The sequence below is a fragment of the Nelumbo nucifera genome, chromosome 1 (genome assembly GCF_055504915.1).
Source record: "Nelumbo nucifera cultivar China Antique chromosome 1, China Antique-T2T, whole genome shotgun sequence".
In the NCBI taxonomy this organism is placed as follows: domain Eukaryota; kingdom Viridiplantae; phylum Streptophyta; class Magnoliopsida; order Proteales; family Nelumbonaceae; genus Nelumbo; species Nelumbo nucifera.
The window spans coordinates 16,318,221-16,328,731 of record NC_142649.1 but is presented as its reverse complement, the minus strand read 5'-3'; the positions used below and the strand labels follow the sequence as shown (position 1 = coordinate 16,328,731).

The window sequence follows — 10,511 nt, the reverse complement described above, 5'->3', positions numbered from 1 at the left end:
CACCCATTGGGGCTTGAAATTAGAAGAAATGTTCACAATTAATTTCTTTCGGATGTGGCTTTCAAATCATAAGGCTGCGTTTGGTTTGAAGGAAATAGTAGGGAAAGGATGGGAAAGGCAGGAAACCTTTACAAATCTTGTATAGGTTTCCCTGCCTTTCCCTTCCTTTTCCTTCAATTCAAACCAAACATAGCCTAAATTCGACACTACAGAACCAACATGGATTGCTCAATGAAAGCGCTCTCATTGGATCATCACTCATATATGTATCAACTTGGTGTAGGGCCAAACAAGGACTTAAGGCAAGCATTTTTTTCCTGGACAAGGCACATGCTGACCTAGACCCGCCCAATTCCCAATTGCACTAGAGTGGTGTTAGCAAATTGGTACTATATATAGACCCATTTATATCCCTTTCCCAAATCGGATGGGACCAAATTGATTCCCACATCCTTCTCCCATTTAATAATTATCTTTTGTATTAACTTAGAATAAATAATTAAGGTGTTATTTGGCAAATCCTTTTAAGAAGATCTTTTGACAGTTTAGATGGCTAAAAGATGCAATAAACTTTTGGGTTCTTATCTTTAAAGATTTCCTAGTCTTCCATGATCCACAAGTTAAATGAAAGACTTTAGGTGCAAGATAGGAAGCTTCATTTGAAACTTCCAGATTTTTTACTAGTTTGGGCTTTTGTGAGCTTTTTAGGTCATATGTCTTTGACTTCCTATATATCTTTCGTTGCCGAACAGAGAAAGACCAAATTTTGGTCTTCCAAGCTTTGAAAAGCTCAAAAAGACTTGTCAAAAGCCTCCTAAATCTAGTGCTTATCTTCTCAACATTTGCATTCCCAAAGGAATTTCTTTCATTAGAAGTAATTAGAGAAACATTAGTATTTTATGGTCTGAGTTAGCACATAAACCACAACAGTTGTATTCTTCATTAGATTGAACGCCGAGAAAAAAGATTATTGTTATTGTTGTGTTGTTGTCATCATCATCAACATCATCCAAGCTTTATCCCTAATGTAGGCGCATATGGCCTGGCCCAATAGTGGGCTTGCATGTGTTAGGCGGCGGCGTTCAGAGTGGACCCAATTAGGGTGTGCGTGGAATAGAGCTCGACAGACATTTTGGAACCAATGGCATGGTGTCACTTGGTGACCTCGGATGACCCCGCCCCTCACATACGAACCACATTTGGACCGTCTGAGCCCATCTACCTCCAGGTGGCCTCAAGTATAAATAGGAGATAACCCCCTCAAGGTAAAGGGCTGGAACTTAAGAACTTGGACTTGAAAACTCTTAGTCTCGTCTGAGTGCTCACAGCTCAGGCCTCGTCCACTTTGTACTGCTCTCGTACTAACTTGACCGTCGGAGTCTTCGCCTCGTGTACCAACCCGGGGCCTCTAACATCCTCCTTTCTTCACTCCTTGCAAGACAGGCCTATCAGCCCTCGGCCACATCGGGCCTCAGACTACTCAACCACACCTTGGCTTAAGAGCGAATTGAGAGTGTTGCCCTCAGCCCAATTCAACCGACAACAATCCCAATTATATGGGGTTGGTTATATGGGTCCTGTTTTGGTTTGCCAATTGCCATTAATACTATTATGTTCAATGTCATATATCTGTTGTTAAATTATTGGTGCATAAACCATATATCACCAAATTTGAAAAATAAATAAATAAACACATTTGACTATCCTCCTTGTATGAAAGCTTGTGAACAGCATTCTCTTGTACATATGAGTAAACGTTGTTATTTGATTAACATGGGATCTTTTTTCAACAAATAATCCATTCAACATAAAGAGCAATTTTGACATCCTCGTTCATTTAAAAAAATAAAATAAAATAAGAATATGTCGCAAGCAAGTCTGACAATGGCGGCAAGAATGTATTATATTATATTATATTATATATATATATATATATATTAAGGTTTTCTAAGGCTTAGTTTAAAAAGAGTATAAATACAAATATGTAAAGTGCAAAACCTTATATTTTGTACTATTGTACATATTTGTATTAATATTCCTTCCAAACTGAGCCTAATTTTTAAAATTCATAGATTCCCTTCTCCTTGAAGGCAGTCAAATATAAGTTATTTATTTATAGCTAGCTTATTAATAATAATATACATTCTTTAAAAGTTATCTATCTAACATTCTATATATTATTTTATAAATGAAATTACATTATATATATATATATTATAAGAAATGAGAGAGAGAATAGTTTGATGAGTGATGAATGGATATTGTGTTCCGTGTGAAAAGTGAAAAGGGGAGGGAGAATGTGCAGAAATTCAGGTGAGTGTGGGTGTGAGTGTGAGTGAGAGTGAGTGCATCTCTTGTCCCCATTGAAAAAGCTGAGGGGATGAGGTTACGTGAGTTGGGAGTATAGAGAGAGGTAGAGAGCATCCATCACCATATGACTCCTGTCACAATTAATGGTGATGACAAAACTCAAACACAAAAGGATATTATCATATATAGAGAACCAGGGAAAGAGGAGACTTAACTAATTTTGGAATTCAACTAACTCCATCAACTCCATCGTCGTAGCCAACTCAGCTGCCACCAAAGCAATGAGTCATCGACACCTCCTCTCACGGTGTTCCGAGAGTCGTCCCACTGTAGAAGGCTGCTCTAAGATTCCAAGAGTCTGTCTGACGGGTTTCAGACAGACAGTCGGTCACCTCGTACCTGTACACAGTGGCGAAGAGTCGAAGACTGCTACAGTTTTTACCCGGGAAAATACAAGAAAACCAAATCAAGTTGCAGATGTTAGGTGCGCATTAAAATCTACGTGCCTGGTCCGTTGCTCTGTTAAACAGAGAGAGAGAGAGAGTGGAGTTCCATTACTTCCATTGACTCCACTCTTGTTTTTATACTTGTGTCGTCTGTTCAACAGTTCCAAGTGTTGAAACCGTAAGTTTCGGCTATTTATTTTGACCAAAATATTAATTTTTTATTAAAATGATAGAATAAAATATAATAGAAGAATTAGATTTTATGTATAAATTAATTCACCCTAAAGTTTGTTTATTTATTTTTTTAAATTTGACTCTTTAATTATGAGCCCATAGTTCAAAATGGCTGAAATTTTCAAAATGTAAAACCTTAATCGAGACTTGAAAAGAATCCATATATATATATATATAATAAACGTGGGTGATGATATATGATGATGATAATAATAATGTTTTAGTTAATGTCATTTCTACAATTTGAATGACTTTGATATAGACAATTAGTCTTCAGAAAACCCTTACATCTATGTTCAAAGTCTCGGGGATGGCACTCCATTGGGGGCATTGTCAACGGTGAAGTTGTTTCCTGCAAAGGCAGGGGGAAGGAAGATTCTTTGTTTGTGAGTGGACGAGAATGCCAACATTGATAGATTTTGTGTCTGGATACAAAGATTATAGGCCAAACTAAATTATACTTGAACACATGGTGATTAAATATTGGATGCAGTTAACTCACCTCAAGTATGTTAACAGAGAAGTTGAAGATTGTTGGCAAAGCTCCGCTTTCTACATAAGTTTCTGCATCAACATTTAAATGCTCAAACAGTCAAACCAGATTTTGATTTTGGAAACATCAAGTCCAACTTTGAGCACAACCTAGATGCAGAGAAAGTAACTCAATAAATACATTCAAGGGAAAAAAATTCAGTTCAGCAAAAAATGGGAAAGGAAATGAAGAAAAAAGAAGAGTCTCTAATACTTATCAATCCAGTTTTTGAGCTTCAACAAAAACTTTTCATTATCTTCCTCTGCAACTCTCAACAACCTCTTTAATAGAATCTTCTTCTCATGTAAACTGAGACTCAATATCAACTTCTTTGGTCTCACCCCCTACTCCAGACAGTAGACCTATGGTTATAAGTGGGCATTTTTTGAACAGTTAGACAGGGGGGTAGAAAACGTCCAGTGAAAATTCTAGAAAGAAGGGGCATTCACTCTTTTATAAGTAGCATACATACATATATACATACATACATACATACATAGAATATACATACACGTACATACATACATACATACATACATACATACATACACACGTACATACATACATACATACATACATACATACATACATACATACATACATACACACACAGTAGCATAAATCATTTACAATTTTTATACTATGGTGGCATTTGATAAATTTTAGCATTGATCATTGTAAAGAAAAAAATCTTAAAATAATTCTTATTTCTCAACTATTGAAAAAGAACTTTTCTACTTTTTATGGAGTTCTGAATAATGTCTACTTTTCCTTTTACATAATATATAATTATAAAAATATTTTGAAATATATCATAGGGTCATTTACTAAAAGACCCCTATACTTTTATGGATTTACTAAAATCTATCCAATAATTTTTGTTTTACTAAAATACCCTTATAGTTTTCAATTAATTTACTTAATCAACCTTCTAGTAGATTGAAGTTGAAAACATGGCCCTAGCATCTGTTTGGACCAATTTAATCTACAGGAAAATTAAATGGAAATGTCTTGCTAGCCCCTGGTAAAACGAATTCTAATAGCAATTCTAGGGGTACTTTCAAAATAAAATGCCATAAGCCCATGCCCTTAAACATTTTCCACTCAGAATAGGTGGTCAAGTTACCATTTTTAGATAACAATATAATAAAAGTTTGATTAAGGAAATCAGTTGTAAACTATAAGGGAGTTTTAGTAAAATGTAAACTATAGCCTATAGTGTAGCTTTTAGTAAATCTATGAAACTATAGAGAGTGTTTTAGTAAATGACGTTAAATTAAGTGATCTAACCTCCAAAGTTTTAAAAGGAATTTTCAGAATTTGGAGGTATGGTCAGATGTTCAATCAAACGACTACCTAATCTCTAAAAAGCAAAAAAAAATTAGGGATCAGAAATTAAACATCCTTACATTGATAGATAGAAGTGTCTATATATACATAAATGCTTCAATAAATTAAAACAAGATAGAGTATACAACCAAATAGAATCTGACAAAAACACATGAGCCCTTTGGGCTACACAAAGACCAGCTTTATTGCAAATTAATCCTATAAAAATGTACAAAAGATGCATCTTCAAAAGAAAGTGATCCAGAATTCCATCACGCAAAGGATGTAACTTCAAATCTAGAAGTTCTCAATGTTCCCTAAGTCTGTGTTTGGTTTAATAGAAAATAATACAGAAATAGTAAGTTGAGGGACAAGGTTCTTTTAAGAAAATTTGTGAAAGTTCTTAATAACTTTTCTTCAACTTTCGACTTTAAGACTTAGTTTGGAAGGAGTATAAATACAAATATATAGAGTATAAAATATTATATTTTGTATTGTTTTGGATATTTGTATTGTACATATTTGTATTTATACTTTTTCCAAATTGAGCCTCAGGACTTTGGTTTACATTTCTTTGCCTAATAAGCTGCACAAATTTATAGATCTTATGACTATTTTTTTTTTTATCAATAACACTTTCATTAATTCATCAAGAAAATTTACAAGTGGAAGACAAACACACTTATCTTCCAAGAGTCACAAAGAACTTCAAGAAAGGAAATAAGAAAATACAAAGATACAAGGACACTAACATTACAACTTAGCCCAAAACAAGGAATCCCTTTCTGCCCCTTGTTTTGCTAAACCGTCAGCTAGGGAATTAGCTGATCTCTTAATCCAACATGTCTTAACTTCTATTTCCCGCACCAGCCATTTGAATTTCCGCTTCTCATTGTTATACTTCAAAAGATCATTTTGTTCTTTGGTCAGCCACCCTATCACCACCTCTGAATCCCCTTCAATTATAAGTTTCTTGATGTTCAATTCCTTCGCTTTCCGGGCTCCTTCCATAACTGCACATATCTCAGCTCTAAGGGAGTCAGCCACTCCAATTGGGCCTGAGAACATAGCAGAGATGACCCCATTTTCATCTCTAAAAACACCCCCGATCCCTGATTGTCCCGGGTTTCCCCTACTGCATCCATCAAAGTTTAATTTCAAGAATCCACTAGGTGGGGGGGTCTAAGCCACGCTCATTACTGACTTGGTCTGTGTGCAACTTGCAATTTCACCCCACTTCCTCAACATGTCATCCATAGTGTAATCTGTGAATATTTCCAGAGATTTCAACCACTGTACCGCCCTAAACTGTATGATAGCCCTCAAATCTGTTGTCCCTCTCTGAGTTTCTGAGAATATCCTGAAGTTCCTTTCTTCCCACATTGTCCAACATACTGCAGCCCTTAGTCCTCTCCACATTGTCCTTCCCCTTTTTAACCGCCACCTGAAGAAGGAGGGGGCGAAAAGGCCCTGCATGTCTGATGGGGGGTTCCAACTCCATCCAAATAAGGAGAAAGCCCAATCCCACAATGACCTCGCGAAGTGGCACGACACCATTAGGTGAAAACCAGTCTCCCCATCTGCTTTACGCAGAACACACCACTGAGGTGACAAGCAAGTATTGGGTCTCTTCTTTTGGAGTAGATCACCAGTGTTGATTCTTTCCAGATAGGCTTCCCAACAAAAACTACCAACCCTAGGAGGTATAGCTCTGCACCAAACCTCACCAATAGAAAAAGGGAACTGGGTAGGACTGGTGGACTGACTTAAGACTTTGAAGAACGAAACACAAGAGAAAATGCCATTGGGGTTAGGTGTCCAAATTCTAGAATCCACCCTAGTGGGGTCTAAGACAACATTATCAAGAAGTGCAAGAAGGCTCGAAATACAATCGAAGTTTGAATCCCTCAAATCCCTTCTTAGACCCAAGTTCCACCCAATCCCAAAAGTGGAAGAGGGCAGGGTGGTGAAAGACGAGATCAGCTCATTTTTCAAATCAGAAAGAGCGTACAAAGACGGAAACTGATCCTTTAGAGGAGCGCTCCCCACCCAGGTTTGTTCCCAAAATTTTATGGAGTTACCGGAATTCAAGTCATACCTGATATTAGGAATGAAAACGGGTAGCAGGTCATGAATGGCTTTCCAATGAGAATTGCTTGTGATCCTAGCTCTGATTCCAGCATCCCATCCATTGTGCTCCAGCCCATGAATACTTGCCACTATTCTAGCCCATAGCTTCTCCTTCTCTATAGAAAACCTCCACAACCACTTCCCCAGCAGAGTCATATTCCTTCTCCTAATACTCCCCAGCCCCAAACCACCACACGACTTACTCTTGCACACTATTTCCCAGCTAACTCTATGATCCCTCTTCTCTTCTCCCGGCTCCCATAGGAAATCTCTCATTAACTTCTCTAATTTGTTAACAATATTCACTAAGATTTTAAACACCGACATGAAGAAGATGGGTAAGTTATTAAGCGTGGCCTTAATTAATGTAATTCTCCCGCCAAGAGAGAGGTAATTCTTTTTCCAGGATACCAATCTTTTTTCAAACCTTTTCATCACCGGATTCCAGAAGCTCTCTCTCTTGGGATTATCACCTAATGGTAATCGTAAATAGTTCAGAGGCCACCCCGTGACTTCACACCCCAGAACTTCAACACTCTCCCTGATCTCTCCCTCCTCCAAATTCACCCCCACTACACAACTTTTCCCAAGGTTAACCTTCAAATTGGACAGTTGCTCAAACAGTTGTATCACCGACTTTAAATTCCTGATAAACCTCACATTACCACCTTCACAAAACATAATCGTGTCATCAACAAACTATAAATGTGTGAGGGGGGTTTCCAGCCTCTAATGAGCCCCCTAGAATCTGCTTTGTGAATCAATTTCCCCAAAACCTCCGCAATTAAAATGAACAAGAAAGGAGAAAGGGGGTCTCCTTGTCTTATACCCCTACTGGCTGGAAAGAAATCTACCACTGTCCCATTCACTAGCACTGAATAATGACAATTCCGGACACAGCCCATGATCCACTTGCACCATCTAGCCCCAAACCCAAATTTGGTTAAACTTTCCTCAAGAACTCCCAGTCCACCAGGTCATAAGCCTTTTCCAAGTCCAGCTTACAGACCACTCCCTTCTTCTTATCCCTCTTAAAGTTCTCCACACTCTCATTAGCAGTTAAAATCTGGTCTATAATTTGTCTTCCACTCACAAAAGCTCCTTGATAGTGTTCAATGATATCCGGAATTACCTTCTTCAGCCTCAAAGACAACACTTTTGCAATGATCTTATACAAGCTATTCACCAAGCTTATTGACCTAAAATCCTTCGGGTGGGATGCATCTTTCTTTTTGGGAAGATACAACTACTATGTTTTGAAACCATCCATTAAGGGGCTAAAAAAAGTGATTTTTGGACTACAATCTCCCTTAGAAATCTAATTTGCAGCCCTCTCCTAGTCTACTAGTAGCCCCCCCTATAAACAACATCCTGCCCAAGAATTTGGCATCAATTCACGGGCAGGATTCAGTCCACCCCTAGTCTACTAATAGCTCCATCTAGGAGTGGATTGAACGGTAAACCCCCCAAAAAAAATAGCTTAACCACTTCGTACATGATGCACCATCCATATTTATTATGATGAAAAGTTACTTGGGCTGCATTTAATTGCTTGCAATGCAAATATGAACCTGATACAAATTTTGCAACTTTGTTCAATTTTGCATCTGTTTGTTTGTGTTTACAAGTTGCACTATTATTTGATGCAAAATTTATACTTTTGTCTGATTTATACCTATTTGCAGAGGTGGGAGAGTGGAGACTACATCAACTTACTTCCAACCTTACTTCCTGGGAATAAATAACCTTCCTCCCACCTCATTTTTCTTCCACGTAAATTGTGGATCACATCATTGTATTTTAACCCCAAACTTTAGGCTGCGTTTGAAAATGATGCAAGTGGAGTGTAAATCATTTATGCATTGACAAATAACAGACCAATTTATATTTACATTGATAATAAGATGTAAAAGTACATCAAATAAAAAGAAGTAAATTTACATTCAAGTGAACTTTTGATAAAAAAAGCATATGCTTTATTGGAATTTATGTTTTCATCCATTACACCTAAAAGTTTGTTTGGTAAGAAAGTAAATTTGTCAGTGCAAAACTAACCCAATTTTATAATTTATATGAACCGTTTTACACTCTACATATTTGCATTCACACTTATTTGCATCGTTTCCAAATGCAGCCGTAAGGGCAGCCACCTTAAGATTGTATTAACCATTATCAAAAGAGAGAAATAATACATAGTAGATCTCTCAACCCATCCCAAATATATAAAAAAACAAAAAAGCAATAATGCAAAAGGAAAGCATCAAGAGGGTGTAAAGAGGCTAGATAGGGGAATTAATCTAGCCGAAGGGAATGTTGATATAGTCTTCACATATTAGACTCTTTGTACAATCATGAGGACTAAAAATATCATCAAAGAAAGCAAAATGCAATACTGCTCAATGTTTTAAAAAACAACCCGGAATTGGAACCATTCTTGCCACCAGTTTCTGGGTCGACGGTTTGATCGTTTGGTCCAAATGGATGGTCCATTCTGACAAAATAAATTAAAAAATGAAAAATAATTAAAATTTAAAATAGCAAAAACTGTTGAACGGGTCAGCGGATCATTGACTAATTCAATAGGTTTTAGTCAAGAACCAGGTTTGGAGTAAAACGGAACCGGTTGCCTAGACGGTTCCCAGTTCAAACAGTCTAACCATCCGAGTCAACGGTGGTTCGAAAATCATGATACTGCTATTAGCCAACCAAGCAGCACAACGATTATTCTCCCTTGAAATGTGGATGAAAATAACAATCATACCTATGGGGTGGGCTTTTCTAATTGGGGTTTTTATAGTTCAGTCCACCCCTAGGGTGGATCTAAGATTTCCTTCAAGGTGTAATATACCAATTGTACTTCCTAACTTACTTTTTACAAACGAAATATAATCACGATTTACACTCAATCTATTTGCACTTTTATGCATTTACACCAATGTAAATGAAATTTGCACTTCAACCGAAGGTATCTTTGAGAAATTTCATTCTCTTTGCATTTTTTTTAATCTTTTCTCTTTTTTTTTGAAATTTTTAATTTTTTTAATCCATGTCATTTTTGAAACTACTAATTAGAACTCTACTTTCCCCAAAAATCTTCCTAAAATCTCTCTCTCTCCCACACACACACACATTCCAATAATGTAGATAATCTAATATCTTAAAATTTCTCCTAAACAACCTCCCCCACTATCCCCAACTTTCTCCTAAGCTATCTCTAATTTAGTAGAGATTTTCTCTCCTAAATTATCTCTAATTATTATTTATCTTCTCCCCCACTTTTTATAGTTTGAATTAAAAAAATTTAAGAATTATTTAAATATTTTAGCAAAATTATACAATAACTTTAAAACATTTATTAAAAGGATAAAAAATAATTATAATAGATTTAATAATATTCATATTATTAATAATTTACAAAATTCATAATGAAAATATGTAAAAACAATATAAATCATGATTTTCTAGATTATTCAATCTAAATGTCATTCAAATAATAAAAATATAACACTAAAAATGAAATATTATTTAAA

General features: G+C 36.3%; 1 long non-coding RNA gene across 1 annotated transcript; it reads right to left on the bottom strand.

Moving 5' to 3' along the window:
- Positions 1–2,037: 2,037 nt before the first annotated feature.
- On the bottom strand, positions 2,038–3,915 carry LOC104611588 (uncharacterized). The gene is made up of 3 exons (XR_016079082.1): positions 3,493–3,915; positions 3,279–3,342; positions 2,038–2,709 (listed from the first exon to the last, which is right to left on the bottom strand). It is a non-coding gene; the product is annotated as an uncharacterized LOC104611588 (long non-coding RNA).
- Between the last annotated feature and the right edge of the window lie 6,596 nt (positions 3,916–10,511).